This window comes from Notothenia rossii (genome assembly GCF_949606895.1).
Source record: "Notothenia rossii genome assembly, chromosome: 12".
NCBI classification, from domain to species: Eukaryota; Metazoa; Chordata; class Actinopteri; order Perciformes; family Nototheniidae; genus Notothenia; species Notothenia rossii.
In genome coordinates, this window is record NC_136911.1 from 21621223 (window position 1) to 21644359 (window position 23137).

The 23137-nt window shown below is 42.8% G+C and overlaps 1 long non-coding RNA gene across 1 annotated transcript in view; it reads left to right on the top strand.

Annotated features, from left to right (window-relative positions):
* LOC307026024 overlaps positions 1 to 16764 on the top strand; it is a 69289-nt gene extending 52525 nt beyond the window's left edge. The window contains exon 3 of the long non-coding RNA XR_013804316.1: positions 15591 to 16764. This is a non-coding gene — a long non-coding RNA (uncharacterized lncRNA). The remainder of the gene's footprint in view (positions 1 to 15590) is intronic.
* Positions 16765 to 23137: the final 6373 nt, after the last annotated feature.

Here is a 23137-nt window from a genome sequence, read left to right on the forward strand (position 1 = left end):
AATGTACACCCAGGGCAAATCTGTAAACACCAATTTAATCTGCATGGAGAAAGTTACTGTCATCAGCTGTGACAGCAAAAGCCTCTGGGCCACGCCAACGTGCAAATAGTCACTCTACTTCCCCCCAATATCTCTGTCAGAAGCAGACATTAAGCCATTATGGACGTCAGAAATGTGCCATTGAGAAGTTCTCTTGCTCTGCCAGTCAGCGCAGTGTTCGGGCCGCAGTGGAAGAGATGTGGAAACCCTGCAGTTCCACCTTTACATTCATTGCTGACAAATTGCTATTGACCTTTTTGGAATTAGAACATTTTTGCATTTATCAGCGTATAATTATTCGTGTTTCACAAGAGCTGATTCAAGATTAATCTTTGGGGCAATTATAAGGCAAGCAGTGGTGAGGAAAATTCACCAAGCCCTTATTGGTCAGATCTTGTTGTAATTAATTTAGGGTCAGACTTAAGAAGACGTCCCCCCATATCTGGAGCTTTTAAAAACGGCGGGTGTGGTAGTCATGTTGTTTCTTGGCAAGCGGCGCCAGACTAAGGCAAAGTCAACACCAGGGACGACGAACATTTAACAATAATGAGAATTACTAGCGGTCCCTCCCCCGTTTTTCATACCCTAACATCCTGATTTCATGGGTGACACTTAGGGACCCCCCAGGCTCTCTAATGTGCGCTTGGGGACCCATGTGGTCGTCATAGCCAAGGCGTTGTGCAGACACACGGATCAGTGTAGCAGTACAGAGGAAACGGGGAAATGCTACAAATGTGCTTTGTGAAGTAAACTGAATTCAAGAGCTTTTTCTTAAAGGTCACCTATTATGCAAAATCTACTTGTTCATGTCTCTTCTACATCAACATGTGTCCCCTCTGTGGAAAGAGAAAGTTTCAGGAACAAAGATTCTCTCTCTTTTTGATCCATTTCTATAAAAACCTGTCTGAAAATGAGCTGATCAGATTTTGGCCACTTAATGATGTCATAACGATGTTTTGTCTTGTGTAACCATTAGCCAATCAGCAACCAAGGTAACCCCCCCCCCCCCCCCCCCCTTATCACCTGAATCTCCTCCTAGAGCACCATTGTGTTCTTTGTAACCAAATGTCTCTCAGAGGGGCGTGGGGAGGGGCTCCTTATTTTCATCTAAAGTAACAGACAGAGAATCAGCACTTTGGAGACAGGGCTGAAACAGAGGGGATTATGGGTAATGCTGCAATGATCTGTTTGGTGTTTGGAGCCAAACACTTCAGAGACAGGTTTTGTATCTGAGACCTATAATATATTGATGAAAAACAGTATGATAGGGACAGCTACACGGTTGTTTACACTTATAAAAGCCATCAGAATTGCACTCATGTTCTCCTCGTGAAGCTGATTATCAATGCACACCCGAATGTGTCAGCTTGACCTCTTAATGCTAGCCGTTTTTCTTACCACCAGTGGAACCTGATGTCCCCGGACTGGTGGGCGAGCGTCCACGGTCTGCGATCTGTCAATCCCGTTTGGGGTCAGCATGTTTGCAATGGCAGGGACTTACACGGTTCAGCTGGCTTGGGCCCAGCGAGGGGAAGGGGCCGGGCCGAGCGGGGCGATCGCACGGCCCCCCGGGGCGGCTCCTGACAGACTAGGAACATCAGGACAGATTTGGGAAGGCAATGTCGACGGGGGAGCATGGGAGGGTCCGGCAGCGAGGGAGCAACCCTGCAGCAGGGCAGCTTCCCAGAATCCATTACTCACAGCTGATTTACAAACAAGAGGGAAACCTGGCTGCAGGACGGACTCCAGCTCCTGCTCTCAAGACTTCTCAGGACGAGTTTGGCTCGGATCGGATACATTAAAGCATTTTAAAGGTTATACTGTTTTTCATCAATATATCACAGGTCTCAGATATATACAGAGCCTGTCTCTGATTGGCTGAAACACAAAACAGATCATTGCAGCATTACCCATAATCCCCTCTGTTTCAGCCCTATTTCCAAAGTGCTGATTCTCTGTCTGTTACTTTAGATGAAAATAAGGAGCCCCTCCCCACGCCCCTCTGAGAGACATTTGGTTACAAAGAACTCAATGGAGCTCTAGGAGGAGATTCAGGTGATAAGGGGGGGGGGGGGGGTTACCTTGGTTGCTGATTGGCTAATGGTTACACAAGACAAAACATCGTTATGACATCACAAAGTGGCCAAAATCTGATCAGCTCATTTTCAGACAGGTTTTTATAGAAATGGATCAGGACAAAAAGAGAGAATCTTTGTTCGTGAAACTTTCAGAGGGGACACATGTCAATGTAGAAAAGAAGTGTATGAAAAAGTGGATTTTGCACAATAGGTGACCTTTAAACACGTATTCCTTTACCTCTGTGAACAGTACAGTATCTGACCTTACTAGAGATACAGCCTCAAAAACGTGCATATAAAGTAGCTGATTCGATTTACCTTACATTTTCCATCTAATCAAATTGCGGTCCTGCAGGTCCCTGATTCACTTTAAACATGTTATAGGTTGGGGGACATCTCCAGGAGAGCCACATATTGCATCACCCCCGCTGCTTTAACCCGTTTACTTCATATCGCCGAGCCAAGGCCGGAGATTCCAGCACGGGGAGCTGTTTCTGCGTAGCGCAGGGATAAAAATAATTAGATGACACCTTCAATTGTCTCGTCACCCCTTTAACCGACACATCCACAGCCGCTAATTGAATGAAGCGAAAGGGAGGAAAGCCCAGACAATTCGGATAACTCGTAAATCTTCCATAAACGTTATTTGTTCGGGAAAAAAATGGTGAATCCCCTGCTGTTAAATTCCTTAGGCCTGCTGTTGTCGATTAAAAGGACAGTCAGCTGGACACCCCTGTCCTACTGTGTAATGGTCAGTGGCCGGGCCAGTGACCCCCACTGCTTTGAGTAAATTAACACTGGGCAGGACATTCTCAGTTGTTTTAAATCACTATGCAAATACATGGGAACCCGCCTCAGGAGGGCAAATGTCAACAAAGACAAAAAAAAAGCACTGTTTGGAAAACCATCATGTTTGTAAACACTCGCCATGGAGCTTTATTCATTCTACATATTTTCCTGAGGAGTTGTTGATTGGATGCTAACTGAGAGCATGTTGTCAGGGATGGCGGGGGATTAAAGTGGCGTCTAATTGAATATTTGCTGTTGCAAACTGTAATGCGCAGTTGCAAAACAAAGCTATGTATTTAAAAAGGGGAAGGCACTCGATACAACCCCTAAATTGGAGAAAATGACCTTTAAAATGGTCCCAGAATCCACGCTGTACCCTGCGTAAGAAATTGAATTACTCAGGGATAAAGCATAATTAGATAGCATTTAAATAAAGGAGATAGTCTAATTATTGGGGAAGCAGCTTAAGTTGTAGTTTTAATTGAAGTACATCATGAATGCAGTGCGAATCTGTCCTGGCATGTTCAAACCAAATCTAAATCTTAATTAAATTTTGTGCAAAAGAAAGTGTTAAGAGAGGAGCCTTAATCCATTCAAGGGAGGACGGTGAAGGGCTATTAGAGGGTGTTAATTCGTTAATCAGAACTTTGTATGGCCGTCCTTTACTACACCGAAGTCGGCACTATATTTGAACCACACAGCGGGGGGTGTATACAAACAGCCTCCAGCCATTGTGGATGTAGGTGCTGGGCCAGGAAATTAGAAAAGGTATTGTGAAGTCTCTCATGATGGTGCGAGTCTCTCTTTTTTCACGTGTGTTCCATGTTGTCCTATTATGCCACTCTGTTGATATTTCCTATTGAAATGGGATCATCCTCAAACAAGTACCTAAGGCAGGTAAGCCGGCGTAACAAAGGCTCAGCAGGGGTCAAGTTCCTGTGTAAAGCCGTGCTAATGACATCATAATGGACGGAGGGCTATGGTCTAACTACGACTTCAAAGTAGGTGAGAGAGAAAAGGAGCTTAGGCGGTGAGGAGACCTCTCTATGACCACTAATAGAAACACCATCCATCCTCATGACGCAGCATGGCCTCTTGCTCTCAAAGCCTCTAACTGCAACACAAATATATGCACAGAAATGCACAACAAAGCCAATTGCTTTTAAGCCCGCAATTGAGTCTTCCAGTCCTAATACAGCTGCTGAAGAAGCAGTGTGCCATTCATGGTGCTTTACCGCCGAAAGAGGAAAGTTGAGGACACATCCTTGACAAAATCCTCTTTTCAGACATAATCCACCTAGCACCATTTTACTTGAGGACTGGAGTGTGTAACATCTGATCTTATCCCCCCAAAAGCCATTCAGCACGATGTCGTATCGGCTTGATTATGTTCCCGGTGCACACAGGACCCTTTCACTCCTCAGTGCCTTCCCATCACACCTGGGATAATAAAGAGGGTTTAAACAGGTCTGAATAGGTTAACCAGGTGTTGAAACAAATAATGGTTTAAAATTGTAATTAACATGGCTTGAATAGAGCATTGCTCTTGGTAAAGGTCTCCTCTGTTGAATGACTTTGGTATGCGAGGGAACACAGGACTGAAAGGAGCCCCGTCTTTGTCACTGGAGAGAATAAGGAACTAATGGGGAATTAAGATCTTTAGAGCCTGTGTGCTTCTGTTATGTGGCTTTTCCCCTTTTCTTTAAGGACGTAATGCCACAGTTCATAGTCCTGCCCGGCAAATTAGTTGCACTTCCCCTAAATGTTTAACTGCAGCCAGTGTGCTGTGGTAAAATGTACACTGAAATATTGACTATAATTATTATGTCGTATCATTTTGTATGTCATGTTATGTTGACATACGTTTAATTAAAGCCAACGTTTCAGTGTAAGGTAGTTAAAAAAAAACATGTGATTGACCGAGTGTTTCCAGAAGACTAGAAAACAAATCAATCTATCCAACACAAATGTGATTTTATTTTATTCAAAGCAGCTTCTGATAGTTTGCATTGTGTCTTTATCTGTAAATACAGGCGTGCTATACAGTAGGACATTTCCAACCCTCACACTTATACATGGAGAGCATTAGCATTTAAATGGCCTTCTCCCCTTAATGTGGGCATTTCATTAGGAGCCTCTGTGGTCAGAAACACATGCTGTCTGTGTAGCTGACGCAGATGAAGAGCACAGCCGAGGTGTAGAACAAGAGGCCAGCGTGCGGTCGTAATTGTGAGGATTTATTTGATTACAGCTCGGAGAATAACGTGTGTTTTCTCTTAAAAAACAGAGTCACGTCTTCAGCTCCTGAAGTCAAAGCCAAAGGGTCACAGCCGGCAAAGTTTCCAAAACATCAGCCGCAGAACTTCCACACGGTTCTTCGTTCCCTCTGAGTGTTTTGAAGCCCCCCGCGGAGAAGGTCCTAATCTTGACGCATCAAGCAATGAACAGAGAAAAAAGGCTGATTGCAGGTGATTGACAGGCCATGCGGTTGCCACAGTAACTCCTTTTTGGCTTTCTATGGAAGTCCAATTCATCATCAGAATTAGATGACTCTAAAAGGGGGCCTATTATCATAAGGGCGCACATGTGAGTGGCGCAATCGACTACCTGTGAATCGATCAGACCGTCTGAGTCAAGCACTCAACGTGTGTGTGTTGAAAATGTGTGTGAGGATTTTCACATATTGTATCGTACTTGACTTTGCCTTGTCGCTTTGTGTTGTATCGGTCTTTTAAACCGGCCTCTGAATGTGGGTTTCTTACTTTTAGGTCAATTCTGTCATTTTATAGGATTATGGATTTGCTTGCTTAGAATACTTTTTCCCACCAGTGGTGAATGGGCAGTTTCCCTTGCAGATAAAAAAGATGCATACAACACAAATGTGTTTTTTTTTCATCCGTGCAATCTGCTTCATTAACAGAGTTTTGATGACATAACAAAAAAAAAAATGCATTTCACTCCTGCAGAGGAATGAGTAATGAGCAAACACACACAAGTCTTCATCGTTCCCTATCTCTGTTATATACACACACACACACACACACACACACACACACACACACACACACACACACACACACACACACACACACACACACACACACACACACTGTTATTGGCACAGATCCTTTGAGTAATATAAATACATCATCTGTTTCAGGATGGCTTGAATCTGACTTTCTAACGGCTTCACCATCACATATATATACATGCAGACACACACACACACACACACACACACACACACACACACACACACACACACACACACACACACACACACACACACACACACTTACTTAACTTGAGTGGTATCCCATGATGTAGATATCCACATTTTATGAATGTGTTGATCTACAAATGAACATAAGCAGGAAATGTTATTTGATATTATCTGTGTGTGTTCAATTCAAATTATATATAAACAAAGCGTGTGTGTGTGTGTGTGTGTGTGTGTGTGTGTGTGTGTGTGTGTGTGTGTGTGTGTGTGTGTGTGTGTGTGTGTGTGTGTGTGTGTGTGTGTGTGTGTGTGTGTGTGTGTGTGTGTGTGTGTGTGTGTGTGTGTGTGTGTGTGTGTGTGTGTGTGTGTGTGTGTGTGTGTGTGTGTGTGTGTGTGTGTGTGTGTGTGTGTGTGTGTGTGTGTGTGTGTGTGTGTGTGTGTGTGTGTGTGTGTGTGTGTGCGCGCGCCCGCCCTGGTGTTTGCCTGGTCAGGGGAGCAGGCCAGCGTCAGCAGCAGCGTCAGGGCAGAGTATCGTCAGGGCAGAGTATCGTCAGTGTGTCAGAGGCAGCGGGGGCCGGGGCTCCCATGCAGACTTCCCATCAGCGCGGGGATGGAGCTGAGTCGGCCGGACAGCACCGCGGCACACTCCAAACTTACTTAGTGTAATTAAAGTTGAGAAAGGTTAAAGTTTGACGCTGAGACCGGGCGAAGGCTTCTTTCTCCCAGGCAAGAGACAATATAGGAGAGCTCGTCACAGCGGCTCACCGGTGACCCTCCTGGAAAGTGAGGCAGACACGGCGGAAGTGCAGACGCTCATCCACGAACATGATTAGGAGCGAGGCCTTGAGAGGAGGGGACAATCGGGGTGTACATGTAATTAAATGGGCCAACCTTTTGTGGCACTCCTACAGGAACATCCATCCGGAAACAGGAGTGTGTAATAGTCTGTGATCCATGTCTGGAAGGAGTGTGTGTATATGCTGGGGATTTAATCCTTAGAACAAATACAACAAGATGTAATGTCAGCTCCAGAGGTGCTGGGAGTTTAACGGTTTGAGAGCAACGCAGACTGGCCTGTCAGCGAATCACGAGTCCAGATTAGAGACTAAAGCCTTTTGTGTTCTGTTGTATGATAGTGAAGGGGGTCCCAAACACTTCCATCAGGAGAAAGGTGCTGCAGCTTCAGAAACAATGCAAGTTCATCTTCACGAAACATGTGCAGCATTGACTAAAAGTGCTAATGGCTACGAATGAAATGCTGCATGAAGTTCATAAGGGAAACCAGGGGACACTAAAAAGTGACGCGCACAGCTGGGACCGGAGCGTTGGTGGCGTTCAGGATTATAAAGCTGGACAACTGTCTCTGTTGTTGGAAACTTAAAATGTTTTATGGTTTTATTTTAACAATGTGATCACATGACTCCTTCAGCTGATCTGCTGTAAGCTAGCTAGCTAACGTAGATATTTCAAATTTACTGACACAACTAAACTCTGATAGAATTTGTATTTTTATTGTATGTGCACACTGCATATATAAACAGAAAATCACATGGTGTGTATGAGGTCACACATATCCCTGGTGTATGTGCACATGTTTACACATATCAACACACACCTACATGATCATTCAAAACACACACACGGACCATATTTGCATGCAGTCAGAAGCAGGCGTTGGGGGAACAATGGTCCCTGTGCAGTCTCTCTTTCAGCTGCAGAGACGGAGCACATGTCCCAGGCTGCGGCTGTCAGACGCTCGTACAGGAAGTGCACCGTGTTTTGTTGACGTGTCACTTGCACCCTCTCCCCTCTTGGTGAGGTGAAACCCACTTTCTGTAAATGATAGTCCTCTTTGTCTGCCATCAAAAGGACTCCTTCACCACTCTTGAAAAGGTCTTGTCAGCTGTCAGGCAAAACCCAGCGAATAGCATTAGAAATTCATTCATTCAATCTATAAGTAATTACATTTTTTTTCTTAATTTCCCTCTCTGCTGACCCCCTCCACACCTCCATCATAATTATTGCTCCTAGCAACAATCTATAGCTTCCCCTGAAAAACAAATAAACAGCAGACACGTCAAATCATTTGTAAAGTGAGCGGGGACGCTTAATAGAAACATCATTAAAATCATACATTTATTATGCAGGCGCTGATGGAGTTGGTTATGTCTGTCCAAACGTCTGCATTACAAATGCCGCACTTGATTAACTGTCAAATTTGATTACAGATGGATTATATATTTAACAGCTGTAGGTAGACCACATCCCTGTGCTTCCCTTTTATGTTTCCTGGTCAGTCATTAGCATACAATTTGCAGCCGTGTGTGTCGTCTGTGTGTGTGTTACATATTTAAACTGAATTAACGTATGGACTGAAATAACTTTTTAGATTGATGGCAGTGACAGAATACTTATATATACGATGTTGAGCTATACACAAATGGTGACAAAAGTAAGTTATTGAATGCTGATTGTGTATCTTTCCACACACTCTGAGCTGCAGCAGACGTTAATGTAATGTGCTTGCTCACACCTTTTTAAAAGCAGGAGGTAATGGGCATTTCCGTTTGATGCCTTGTCCTTTAACTTTCCTCAGTCTGGCATTTTTAATCCAGTTCAGATTAAAACACTCGCCCTGTTCAAAATGCTCCGGCTCTGCGATATAAAGCTCCTAATCTCTGGTTCCCAAGCGCAGAAAATCCTATTAAGATCACCTTCAGTTTAACACACACATTGTTACGAAATGCAAAATATGCAGCTTCACCGGTGCACTTTTAATTGAGGGTAAAGTGCCCCCTCGGTAGATGGATACTGCACTGTATGCAAAACCATTTGAGTAATTTTGAGAATGTCTGTCAAGGAGAACCTCCGAACCTCGGATCCTCTCTCGGGGGCGCCCTCAGGGCTGAGCCACGGGTGGGGGGGGGGGGGGGGGGGCACAGGGGTTCAGTGGGGTCTCATCGGGTGTCTCCGGAGAGGTGTCAGCTTGGGAGGATTTGACTGATTAGGTAATATTCCTCCATGTTCCCGTGTAAGCAACATTTCCACGCGCCTGTAATTCCCGTGCTCACGTCGCTCTCATCTCTTAACGTGGAGACTCGGTGCTTAAAGAACAACCTTGATGGCAGGCGTCAGCTTTCCGCCGCAAAGCCACTTACCCGAGAGGGCGCCCCCCCGGTGGATATGGTGACGCTTAAATTGCCCTCACGTCCACCATGGCAACCACAAAGAGTGTGTAGGCAGAGGTGTGCTACCATTCATCATCCTAACCTCCTGTCCCGCACAAGTGACCTCGTAAATGCATCCGGCTCATCGTCTAATGAGAGGTTGCTAACCTGTTGTTACCGACTGCAGTGTCAGATTCCAGGAGTTAATGTGGAAAGATAGTTTCCAAGGTGACCCTGGGGTAATCTCACTAAATGAGGGTGAAGATGTCTAAAAATGTAATAAATCCGGAGAGAAATCAATGCTTTTACAATGCACTGATACATTTAAAATCACGCCTTGCAGTGACACAAGCCAATACAGTGTTTGAAATATAAGTGACCACTTTACAGAACATAAAAGAGCATGTCAGTGCACCTGATCGCCTCTGAGGACATCTGACAGCCTTCTGATGTGCAGGAGCAAGCACTCTCCACTCCTCAGATACATATGAGATTTAAAGAGTCCTCTCCTGCTGATGTTCAGGTGTATATCAGTATGTAGTGTCTCTACTTTAAAGAGTCCTCTCCTGCTGATGTTCAGGTGTATATCAGTATGTAGTGTCTCTACTTTAAAGAGTCCTCTCCTGCTGATGTTCAGGTGTATATCAGTATGTAGTGTCTCTACTTTAAAGAGTCCTCTCCTGCTGATGTTCAGGTGTATATCAGTGTGTAGTGTCTCTACTTTAAAGAGTCCTCTCCTGCTGATGTTCAGGTGTATATCAGTATGTAGTGTCTCTACTTTAAAGAGTCCTCTCCTGCTGATGTTCAGGTGTATATCAGTGTGTAGTGTCTCTACTTTAAAGAGTCCTCTCCTGCTGATGTCCAGGTGTATATCAGTATGTAGTGTCTCTACTTTAAAGAGTCCTCTCCTGCTGATGTCCAGGTGTATATCAGTATGTAGTGTCTCTACTTTAAAGAGTCCTCTCCTGCTGAGGTTCAGGTGTATATCAGTATGTAGTGTCTCTACTTTAAAGAGTCCTCTCCTGCTGATGTTCAGGTGTATATCAGTATGTAGTGTCTCTACATGTCTCCAGGCTTTAATGTTCAAAAAGCTCTTTATTTTTCTCATACGGCCTGTGCTGCAGCACCTCTTTTCACCCTCTGTCTGAAACCAGAGCCCAGTCTGCTCTGATTGGTTAGCTGGCCGGCTCTGTTGTGATTGGACAACCACTTAGAGATGTCCCGCCCCTTAGCCTATCACGTACAATGTGTTGGAGCGCTAGCCAATAGAAGCACGAGTGTTCCATAGTGATGTCACTGAGGGAACACAGGGATTGTAACCTTTGCAAACCATTTACATGCACCAAAACCTATATAACACACTACAGGAAAGAGAAAAAAGAAAAGAAAATGATGGCCCTATATTTGAAATCGTCACATTTCTCTTTCTTTTGTATTTTTTAAGACACAATCACAGGCCACATCCTCCATTCACTGCAAACTAAACCTTGTCACGCCTTCTGTACCCGCAGCCATGCTATAAGGATGATTTCTGCCTCCGTGTATAATTCTGTCTGATTTAGTCATTATATTAGTAGCTTATCTCGTGTAAAGGATGGAAATGTCTTAGAAAGGGCCGGTCTGGCTGCAGACATGGATATTATGGGGGATGGGAGGTAGTTAAGCTCCCCTTTAACAGCTTTAAAGAATACATGAGCCTTTTATTTCTTATGATTTGTGATTCAAAAGATCCTAAAACCCAATTTTCTTGGACCCCCTCTCTCATATGTGTTGATACAAACAGGACGGTGGTCAGCCATCTGTTTTAAAGATAAACGTGTGATCAAAGGGCATAACAAAACGTGTAAGGGCCTTGCCTCCTCCCTCCTCCTCCGCTTCTTTTTTTTCTTGAAGGAGAGTTTAAAGAATGTGGAGCGGTTTCCAGGGGATACGAATGAAAAGCCTTCGGAAATGTGGGGAGGAATTGAGCTGAAGGGGCAGCTTCTGAGGGAAATTCCCCTGTAGCCTTTTGGAGCCATGCGAGGAATCACCGGGGCTCTTCTTATCACACAAAGGGAGGCAGAGATGTGGTAATATTCAGTTACGCTGCTCCTTTAATGAAGGTTGTTTATTAATAAAAGAGACAGCAACACACTGGCGCCTCTGGGTGACCTTTGACCCCTACTGTGTCCCCGAAAATATAAGCTATTCTTATTACCAGTATGTGCCATTTCACTCTCTCAGGGCTTTCACTGTGAAGGCTCTGAAAGCAAATATACATTATAAAACTGCCTCTGATTAAATCTGGTTAACAACATGTTATAATCACAATTTGTTCTAAATATATATTTCATTTAATTTTTATTTGTCCCGCTCATGGTACGCAAAACTCACTTTACAATAATTGCCAACAAACCGTGTCTCTATTAACACACTATTGAGTATATATATAAATTAATCTCTGTTTTATTTGTGTTTTAATGGTTTTTTAATATCATTATGTTTTTATGCATCTAGTCTTCTTATGTTACGCACTCTGGGCTGGTCTCTCAATCTATATACTAATAATAACTAATATTGACAAATTAGTATATGCATTTTTTGAGTAAAAATAACAATATTGAACTAGAGTTGCAAAGATTAGCTAATTTATTAATTTGTTTATTGACATGTGCAACTTTTGGGTTAATAGATGTGTAGTTTCACTTCAGCAAAAATCCCCCAAACTGTGTTTTTTCCTAATATCGACCTCATATAGACTCAATATTTTTGGAAAAAAACGTTTTGCCTGTAAAACAAATAATTTGAAGATTTCGTCTTGGACTACTAATCATTAATATTAATAGGAATAATTAATACATCTCATTTATAAAACATCTAATAGTATTTGACCATCCCTTTCCAACACGTTATTCATTACGTCGGCTTTAAATTCAATTTTGCACTTTTGAGTAAATGCATTAAAAAAGCATCCAAACAGTGAGGAATTCTCAGTTTGTGTATTCTGACAACTAACACTGACAACTTCCTCCTCCTCCTCCTCGGACTTCCAGCTGGATTCTTTTCAAAGGGTTTCAGACGCAGGACTTCAGGTGGAGAGTCTCTCTGCTCCAGTGTTCTGCAGCCACTACAGTCCTGCAGGAGTCTGCTGCCTCTTGACCCTCTCACACACAAAGGATTAAAGAGGGAGAGACATCTGACAGAACGCACGCCAGACACACTCTGCCGGGCTTGGATTTCTTTATACACACACACACACACACACACACACACACACACACACACACACACACACACACACACACACACACACACACACACACACACACACACACACACACACACACACACACACACACACACACACACACACACACACACACACACACACACTCACTTAGCATAAAAACTCCTGCCCATGTGCACAATATGGACAAAGCCTACATATGTTTCCAACCTGCACATTACAAACCAATTCAGCTCACATCTGACAAATCAATGCTCCCTGGACCATATAGCAAGGCGGTTATCGTTTCAAAAATAGATTGTTTTTTTCTTTACTGCGTTCAAAACACAGAACTGTAATAACGGGGGCGGACTAGCCGCGGTCTTACAGCCACATAAATGACATTTCTATAGGCCACAATAACACAAAATCGACAGGCATTCAAATGTTCGTTCGAAAAACCTCAATAGAAGCTTTTAATGTGGACAAATATATACATTCAGTACAGCCCTTCTGCTCACAAGCCAGGGCTTTAAGAGGCTTTTCCTCAGCTGGAGCTTTGATGCAACGATGAAGAACCCAGCGTTAACCAAAGTAAAAATAAGTGGTAGCTTGTATGTTTAATCTCAAACGGATTTGACGTAACGTGTGCAGCACTGGACGCAGGTTAGCTAAATCTAGGTCTAGGAAGGTCTTCTTTTTTTTTTAATATATATATTTTTTCAGTTATAAAATAAACAGACATTGCTCCAGATAACAGACCGTACATCAAAACATGTAACAAAAAATAACAAAACGTAACGGGGGGGGTGGGGTGGGGGGATGCAAGGATGACTTCCTAAGACGGCTGATTGTGACATACACAATACATTACACATTACACAGGAGATGCCATATTGACAGGGTTAGATAGGAGAGCTGCGGACAGTGAACCGCAATCCTCCTGTCTCCCCTCAAAATCCCCCAGCAGAGAAGCTGCACGCTCGGTCCAGGTACTCCCTCAGCCATGAGTCCCTAGTAAAGCAGGCTGGTTTGCGTTCCTTCCACTTTAGTAGGATGAGTCTTTTTGTGGCTAAACAGCCCAATGTCCAGAGCCGATCGGCAGTCCTTGCAACATTGCCATCTGGCTTGAGACCTAGTAGACATGCAATGGGACATGTAGGGAAATTAACTTTTAAAGATTCATACATTAAGGATATTACTTCTGACCAAAGTTTTTTTACCGCTGGGCATTCCCAGAGTAGGTGCAACAATGTACCTCGCTTGCCACATTCATGCCAGCATAAGTCTCTGTGTGTATTGTCCATCTTGGATTTTGTAACAGGGGTGATGTAAGCTCTATTGAGAATTTTGAACTGTATGATCCTGAATCTTACACATTTAGAAGAGAACATAGCTGACCTCCAAATGGAGTTCCATTGCTTTATCTGAAGGTCTTAAATAGGACAATAACACTTTAGTTGATTAACCCAGAACCACACACTGTTAGAAATAGTATGATTTTAGGGTCGAAATTATTCAATTTAAGCAATCCTAAATGATTTTGGTCCAAATGTAGCACCTTGACCATGCACGGTCCAGCTATTCCACCTACTCTCGTTCTTAACATGCCTGCATGATTCGTGGAAAAGGCGCACCCATTAGAGCTGTGATTGCATAAGGTGTCCACAGTGTTAGCAGTCACCTTAGCAACCAATCAATCTGAAGGCTGCACCATTCACTTCTCTCACTACCTTTCTAGCTTAAACCCATCGTGGATATATATTTAAAAACAGGAAGTGTTGGCCTTGCAGAGCGGAGATGTTCTGGTATGTTGATCATTCTTACGCCACTGCCCTCATTAGGTCTGACAAGTCACGCAGTGATTAAAAATTGGAATGCTGCAACAACAGTGACTGCATTAGGATCAGTGACTGCCTTAAGTCCCAGTGACAAGGAAAGCCTGGCCAACGACTCCTCTGCAGTCAGTGGGAAACCTTCAGCCTGGCTGCCTGCTGCCGATTCAAAGCGACAGCTCCTGAACGTGTAAGCGAGACTGCGAGTCCAGAAAGTCTCTGCGGCGGGGGTTGCTTTTTCCACTTCTTGCCTCTCTTATAATCTGGGTTTAATCAGCAACAGGACAAAGGTGAAAGGCACAAGCAAGCACTCTAAAGCCTGACTACCACCTTGAATGGAAAATGAATCCATGAATCCTTCACCATATGCTGTTTCTTGCCGCCTGCGCCATAACAAATATTCAGTTCGACAGTTGTGAAGACACCGAGCCAGCTTTGTTGGAGAAAACATGGCATTGAGAGAACGGAAAGATCCGTTTGCATGATCATCGTCCAACTTCAAGGACTCTAATTAATCATTTCTGAGGGCGACTTCACACGTCCGACAACGCGCTGAAGTTTCACAAAAACACTATATAACTTCAACACAAGCCAAAAAAGTCACCCAAAGAACTATAGACATACAAGCATCAAGTTTTCAATTCATCAGGACTTGTTTCAAAACAGGTCTTACACTGGAAACAAATGCTGCTCCGATAACAAGTTAAACAATAATGAAAATAAGCTGTTATGACATGAAATAAGTGCAAACATCTGCCAATAGAAAATTAACTTGGTAAGATGTCTTGAAATACGAAGGGATATTTAGATAAATCAAATCTTGTGATTAGCTGGGAGAACTCATTCTGAACTCTATTCGACCAGAATTAGGAAATGTTGTGTTACAATATAAGCCGCGAATGCTCAAACGTTTTCAGATGTCAGTTGGTGATTTCCTAATAAATATGTATGTGTTTCATCTGAGATACAACTCAAAATAAGATGTTTTGACTGAACAAGATTATGCATTGTCTAAAAACAAGACCCGATATCTCACTGCAGTGTTACTTCTGAAGTTAGTGTGTCTGATATCAGGTGTAGAGACATATTCTGATTAGATATTAGACACATATACTTGGCAAGAATTCGAGTTTTTTGTCGTGTAGTGTCACTCAAACACTTCAGTGTCCAGCGTGGTCCTGCTCAGTTTGTGGGCAAAGGTGATGGAGTGTTGGAGAAGAGCCAATGGATAACAATGTCTCCTCCCATATGTTCAAGACGGCAGGAAGTGACCGGAGAAAGAGGGAATCGTGCCAGACGCTGTCATCACCTCACCTGCTGGGAGACAGAGGCTGCGTGCCACCACTAACATCCAGGAGTCCTCAAACACAAACACTTCTTTTAAGCTTTGGGGATTCTGACAGAAGCAGCGGCATATATTGGATAGATGGAGGTTACTGGAAGAAAAACTAAGTTGCAGGTCATGTATGTGTCTGTCTTTCTAGCCATTATTGTGTTCAAATCTGTAGGTGACAAGACAAGATTTTGTTTTAGGAAGCTTTGTAGTTTTTGTAGATAGTTAATGGAGTTTGAGCAGGCTTTGGTTGCATGCAGGTCCATCTTGAGAGCAGGGTACGGTCTGGCAAAAATGTGGTTCTTTTAATAGTTTGGTACACCGGCTAGCTGTGAAACAATCCAGTTGTTCCCCTTGTTTCTTAACTTTAAGTGCTTCAAGTTGCTAGACCCATGAACACTGTCCCCAGAAGCTTGTCGTTCTAAGATTGATTTTTTGTATACCATCATACATGCATGCAAGCACAACATACGCATTAACTGTTGTAGGAATGTGCAAATAATGCAATGTAGATCAGCAAGTAAACGTGGATATAAACATCGCATGACTCAAAGGATTGGAAAAGTTGTGTTTGCTGTGTTTTATGGAGGATTGAACTACTTTCTGCAAATGTGTCTGACCTCAGAAAGACAATTCGTACACCGCTAAATCAATAATTGAGTTGTTTTTTAAACATTATTGTAAGTTGTGGTAAGGATTCTCGCTATGGTACAAAAGGGCCTCCGGATTGCGTGGTTGTACTAAAAGACCACTGGAACAAAGTTAAGAGGCTTTTACTAATAATAATTCTTCTCATGGGAGTTTGAAATCCTTCTTGAACAACTGAAAGCAGCATTTGATTGAAGCATTTAGGCGCGTTCACACCAAGTACTTTTCCCACAAAGGTTCCTGAGAACTCTTTAGTTCTCATGAACTAAGTACAGATCGCGTTCACACCGGAAATTAGTTCCTGGGGGTGGATTAGGCAAATGAAGCCGCTGACGTCACTTCTTCTTCTTCTGCTTTGGGTTTACTGGCAGGCCGCAAACAACTTCACGGCGTATACTGCCGCCGGAAGTCCCCGGCCGGAAGTCCCCGGAGTTGGGACTGGCTTCAGTAGAAGCTGCTGGGAGTCCCAGTTAGTTAGTCTCTCTCTGTTTCTGCGCTGGGCTAATGCTAATGCTAATGCTAATACCAATGATGATAATAAAATGGCGGCTTCACAAACGTTTTTGGGAGTTTGACGGGGCGTGGTTTGCATTCCGCCCAGCCAATCAGACACAGGAACCTTTCTCTCCCACGAAAGTCCCTGCTCTCTAGCTGGGACTGAAAAGGGGGTAAAAAAGGTTCTCTAGAACTAATTTAGTTCCTGGGACTTTTTGGTGTGAACGCAACTAAATCGTAGTTCTCAGGAACCTTTGTGGGAAAAGTACTTGGTGTGAACGCACCTTTTGACGACATACAAGTGGGATTTCATCCTCAAACAAAGTGACAGACGGCCAATTAATGATAAAATCAGAGCACAGGGATCTACTGATAACAGCTGACTGACAAAAGAAAGGAGGCGGGGTCGAAATGAAATACATTTGATGACAACAGACCGGGAATAAAGACATCTCTAACAGCCTCACACTCCACCATGTATGTATTTAATGAACACTTGCTATAAGCACCGTGGCTCGAAGTTCACCGCAGAGTCCTGGAAGACATCTTTTACATTCTTATTTCTCCGTCAACGTTTTTAATTATATGTTGGCAGGGCTTAAGATCTCATTACATTTGAGAGTATCATTTGGATGCTTGAAAGACAGCTTAGTGTCACTCAGTGCTTTGGTGATGGATATAATAAATCCCGGGCTTTCTAATCCGCCGATGTTAAATTCATTTTCCAAAACCTGCAAATAAATCGCCACAGACAACCTCTGAAATGCGTAATAGCAGATGTCAAAGCATTCGCAGACAAGTTGGAATACCCTTATTTCACAAGTGTCAGATAAAGACAGAGGAGTCAGGAAAAGAGAGTAAGGAGGGAACAGATTCCTACCCTAAGAGACACTCAGACGTCAGCATGTCTTTACTGCCATTTGGTTTGCTTGATATTTATTATCGATATCATTGTGTTTATCGTTGCTTTGCTTTCAGTTCAGTTGAGTTATGGGTAATGTCAACTCCAGGTTTTGAAAATAAATGACTCTGATATTGTTAGTGCAAAGCTCGATTGGTGAAAAAGGGGGCGAGGCCATTTGCAAAGTTGTCGTGTTTTCCACAAAAACCTATACAACACACTTTCACTAAAGACCCCCTCTCCTCTTTTCCAATGCTCTGACACATCTCTCAATAAAGGAAATATAAGAAAACCCATCTTTGAGTGCAGAGGGACTTTGTATGTTTGCATTAGGACTAACATCAAATGTAGTATGTATTGCCCTCCGACTGCATTTAAGGTGGGTTTTATGTGTATCATAAACGGCACATAAAATGCAGTACGTTAGCATGTGATTTAAAAAACAGCCCTTTTCCTTCTTGGGCCAGACGCACGAGCTGACAGCTGCAAAATAAAACCCTCAGCTAAACGTGTGTGTGTGTGTGTGTGTGTGTGTGTGTGTGTGTGTGTGTGTGTGTGTGTGTGTGTGTGTGTGTGTGTGTGTGTGTGTGTGTGTGTGTGTGTGTGTGTGTGTGTGTGTGTGTGTGTGTGTGTGTGTGTGTGTGTGTGTGTGTGTGTGTGTGTGTGTGTGTGTGTGTGTGTGTGTGTGTGTGTGTGTGTGTGTTAATTTTAGGGTGAAGACTTGGTTAGGGTTAGGCATGTGTTGGTTAGGGTTAGGATAAGTCTCCAGGAAATGCATGTAAGTCAATGTAATGTCCCCTGAAGTGATGTATACATGGTGTGTGTGTGTGTGTGTGTGTCCCTGATTGCTGCCTGGTCAACCTTACACCAATGCTCTTTAGTTGTTGCCATTTCTTCGTGGAAAACAATGAGCTGCTCCAGTGTCTGCCGCAGACTCCCTCAACACACATTTGTTAAATTGAATGAAAGAAGCGGTGCCTGGAGAATACAGAGCAATTAAAAGAATCAAACCTGATTCCCAACGTCTGTCACATTTAAACGTTTCCGGGTTTCCTAATCAGCGAGCAGAATGAGATTAAGGGATTGTACTCATTGAGCCAAGCTGAGCGCTCACGTTGAAATGAATGAAGACTCAACAGGTAATTACTCCACCTGGTATTGACAATGGACATTGATTTTTTTCCACTCTCCTGACTGGAGCAACATAACTGAGTTTTCTCCGATTTCTACATTTCAAATCTGCTATCAATACCAAATATGTATATTAAAAAATCTCCTGAATAATAATGCACGTTCACTCTAAATATGGATTTACTGTTCCTTCAGCAGGTCCAGAGGACGCAGGGGGGGGTCGAGTGATTACATAACGGCCTTGACATGCTAATCAAAATGTGGTGTAATTACTGAAGTTACGCATTTACCTCTTAATGACTTCATATGCCACCCGTAAGAAAGTATAAAGTGCTCCGATAATGTAGTAAGTAATACTGTTGTTATGTGTACAGCAATATGCATCGAGACATGATATAGAATCTGGGTTGATGTATCTTATCTTTCAAGAAATCTCACATTTGTGGACAAAAACTGAGCATTTATTGATAATTTGGTCAAAAAGGAATATAATGAACAGATCGGCATAGTCCTGAATTGTTCCTTTTCTTTCCATTATGATGATAGGAAAGCGCCACATTAGATTTAGACCCGTGCAGACTGAGACGTTCTGATCCTTGTTATACTCAATTGATGCCCATGTGACAGCAAACATAGTAGATTTAGAATAGATAAGCTGCTGGTTCAGTAAAGCGCCCCATCCCTCTTCTCAATGAGACTTTGGCGTAGTATGCGTTTCCGAGTACATAAGGACCCCCCGCTGTTTGTTTGTGTTGTGGAACAGTCCTATATACCTAAGAGAGTGTTTTCTCTCAAATCTAAAACACACAATCCCAGAGCCAGCGGTCCAGAAATGCAATAACATGTTTTTTTCTCATTCCAGCATTAATGAAGTTCATTTGTAACAGTTTAGTGTAATTCGTACAAATTGAAATATGGTGCTGTGCGTTTGCCGCAGTGAACAAGTGCGATGACAACTTCATTACCATAAGTAGAACTGTGTATCATAAAAATCATATTAAAAATTGCCCCCCAAATTGCCATATTAGTTTCTTTATGGGGTAATTTCCATACTACATGCAGTAATAGAATATTCCCTTTACCCTCCAGTGCATATTAAACTCACTCATCTTCCCCTATAAACTCTCCGCATTGTGAGTTTAATGGTGTTCTTTCCAGGCACATTTATTTACAATGCTAAACTAACGCTTGGAGGCCGTTAAGGAGATTGTCACAACAAGTTTTTTTTAGTAGAAAGCATCACAGGGATTTAAAGGATAGGTCAGGGTTAGGATGGATGACGTCAAAGAACGCCAATAAACGGGTGATAAATGATTCCACTCTGATTAGGAATATTGCTATTTTTCAGCGTTGTCAGTGGAATAAAGGCATCAGCACAATGGACTAGTTACTGCCTTTTTTTATAATTGAGACTAGCCCTTCTAGCTGTGCCCCTCAGCTGATCATTAATCAAGCTGAGTGGAGACCAGGCGGTGTGACAGCTCTGGACAGCGCTATATAGGGAAGGAGGTTTTTCAGGTAGCCAGGCGAACCTGAGAGCCATTCATCCACCGCTCAGGAACGCAAGCGCATTCTGGAAGTGGACAAATGTACCTCCTAACTATACTTTCATTTTAACTGTGTGGCCTGTTTGGAGGATATGCTGAACCACGGTGCCGTCTTTAAATAACAGACATATTAATTGACTTTTTCTGGTACAACCCAACTGCTAAGCCTCTTGAAACATCCTTGCTTTTTAATTAAAGAAACATAACAGTTAAGCCATGACACCCAGTAAATCTTCAAGTTGACAGTGACAGGCCGTCCTAACTGGTTTGTCACTAAGAAATCAATAGGCTGGCGGAGACGCAAAGCCCATTATTGTTGGGAAAGATGTTCATTAATTATGTCATTTAATTGGATTTAGGCAGGTGCACAATGAACACCTCGGTCAGGGTGGTCAACGGTGGGAAAGGCCTGAGCGTCACTCCTCTCTTTTTCTATTAGGAACCAGCATGTCCCCTGTCTCCTGGAATTGCCGTGCTCTTTATTGATTAATGACCCTAATTTATTACCGAGAGGAAGGCTGTGAGTCGAGCTAAATGTACTATTAATCAACTTTCAGCACCAAGTTATGAGGATCTGCGTTGAAAATGCCGCGAGGAACGCAGGAGACCAAGTGGCTGTTTTCCCCCGGCTCAAAGGTGCTGATTTTAACCCGAGTTAAGAGTCTAATACCTCGCGCGCCGGATGACAAATGTCTTTGTGGGAACCTGAACATAATTCCTTTTGATGGAGTGACCGCCATGTTCTTGCCACAATTCAAAGGCAAGCCAACTAGAATAATGAAACGCCCGTCCGCGGTCTTGAAGAACATCCATTCATTTCAAAGCGAGAAAAGGCCCGAAGCTTGAAATATATCACAGATAAATCAACAATATTATATTAAGCTGAAAACGGATGAGAGGTAAAAGAACTGGAGGCGAAGCTGCGATGAATTCTCTACAAGGCTATTATTTCCCATTGAGTGGAGACATTTATGACACTTTAAATCAAGCTTGGCAAAAACTACAATTGATCATAATTTCCAAATGCATTGCTTCAAATCCTACAGCTAGTAGTTACTCCGAATGCATTTGAAGCTTTCAAAAGAATCTTTTTTTTTCCCCAGCTGTGTTATGATGTATAATGTGAAGGATTTCACAATTAACCTCTTAAGCAGGCTGAAACCATCACCAAGTACCACTTAAATTGTCCCTAATTTAACAGTAAAGGTTATAACTCTAGACATCACCACCTTCCTTAGACTTGGTTTCTTTTTATAAGGAAATCTTTTTACATTTCCATTCTTGTGTTAAGTCAGAAATTAACTCTAAGACATGTTTGGAGCCAAAATACTTTCATCCAATCTTTAAAGGTTTCCATGTCATGGCCATTTCTGCTGATCATATTTCCATTGTTGAGGAGATTTAAATTGTGAAATTTCCAAACTCACATTGGTTTCTCATTCAGCATCTCTGTATAGTATCTGTATTCACTCTCTGTCCTAAACGGCTTGTTGGAGCTGCTGCCCCCCCCCCCCCTCCCTGTGAGCCCAGTGTGCTCTGATTGGTCGGGACGTTGCGAGGCTCGCTGCTGCTACGAGGAGCGGACAGGTTTCCGGGTCAGCAAAACTCATCCTGAGCACACACAAACACTCACAGCCGAAGTAAAAACAATAAGTGTGGCTTGATATTGAATAAGAAAAAGGTTTCTAACGCTGTGAGAATGGGTCTGCAGAGAGCATTTCTCCACCATCCCAACTCGTCTATTACCAACCAGGGAGCTCTATGCAAGTCAATGGGACTCCCTGTTAGTTAGCCAAGGGGTCCTGGTGAGTGAGGTGCTCCACGGATTGGTCCATTTGGGCCAATCCGGTCATTTGTTGTTGATCTGGGTGTTCACACGTCACAGAACCCAGGAAGCAAACAATGGAAAGAGAGAAATGTCCAACGAGGCGTTCTGGGGCAGCATAGACAGGTCTTCTCTGTGTTAGAGTGTTACTCCCTAGGGTGTACTTTGAGCGTTTGTGACTCTGCAGACCGTTCACATGCAGAACAACCTTCATAACACACAAGGGGACGGGTAAGAACCAGAAAAGCATGACATGGGACCTTTTTAAATAACCTCTTATTCACTACATGTTATATAAAGTGACAAACTTTGAATGTCGTCTCTACAAGTTTCAAGTTGCGTTTCGTTGGTTCGTTATTCCTCATCTGTTGTTAAAAGGCTGTTTTGTAAGCTGTGTTTTGATGTTCAGTGGTTGTTTGTTTTAGTCTGTTTTAGTGTTGCTAATGTATGTGGCATTGCTCATTTTTATATAATTGTGCCTATAGATATTTTGGTCCATAGTGTGTTATTATCTCTGCAAGGCGGAGAGAGATAATGTGTTTGATCATGTGTGTGTGCGTCGATTTGTGTGTGAGCTCACATACTACTGAAGCCATCAGCCTAATATTTGTTTTGCTAATTTATTACTGTATACTAAAAGACTGCTTTGTTTTAAAGAGGCCCTATTCTGCTCATTTTCAGGTTCATATTAGTGTCTCTACTGTGACATGTCTCGTTGCTTCAATGTTTAAAAAGTTCTTTATTCATCATCATTCACATCCGCTAACACAAATATATCACAATACAGAAAATGGGAAACCCTAAAAATCACAACAGGGCCTCTTTAAAGCAGCATTAAGCTCACTTCTCTTGACTGGAACTAACTGATTAAAAAATGTGATTATGTCCCGTTGGATTTGGGATATTCTGATGGCTAATCTGTTC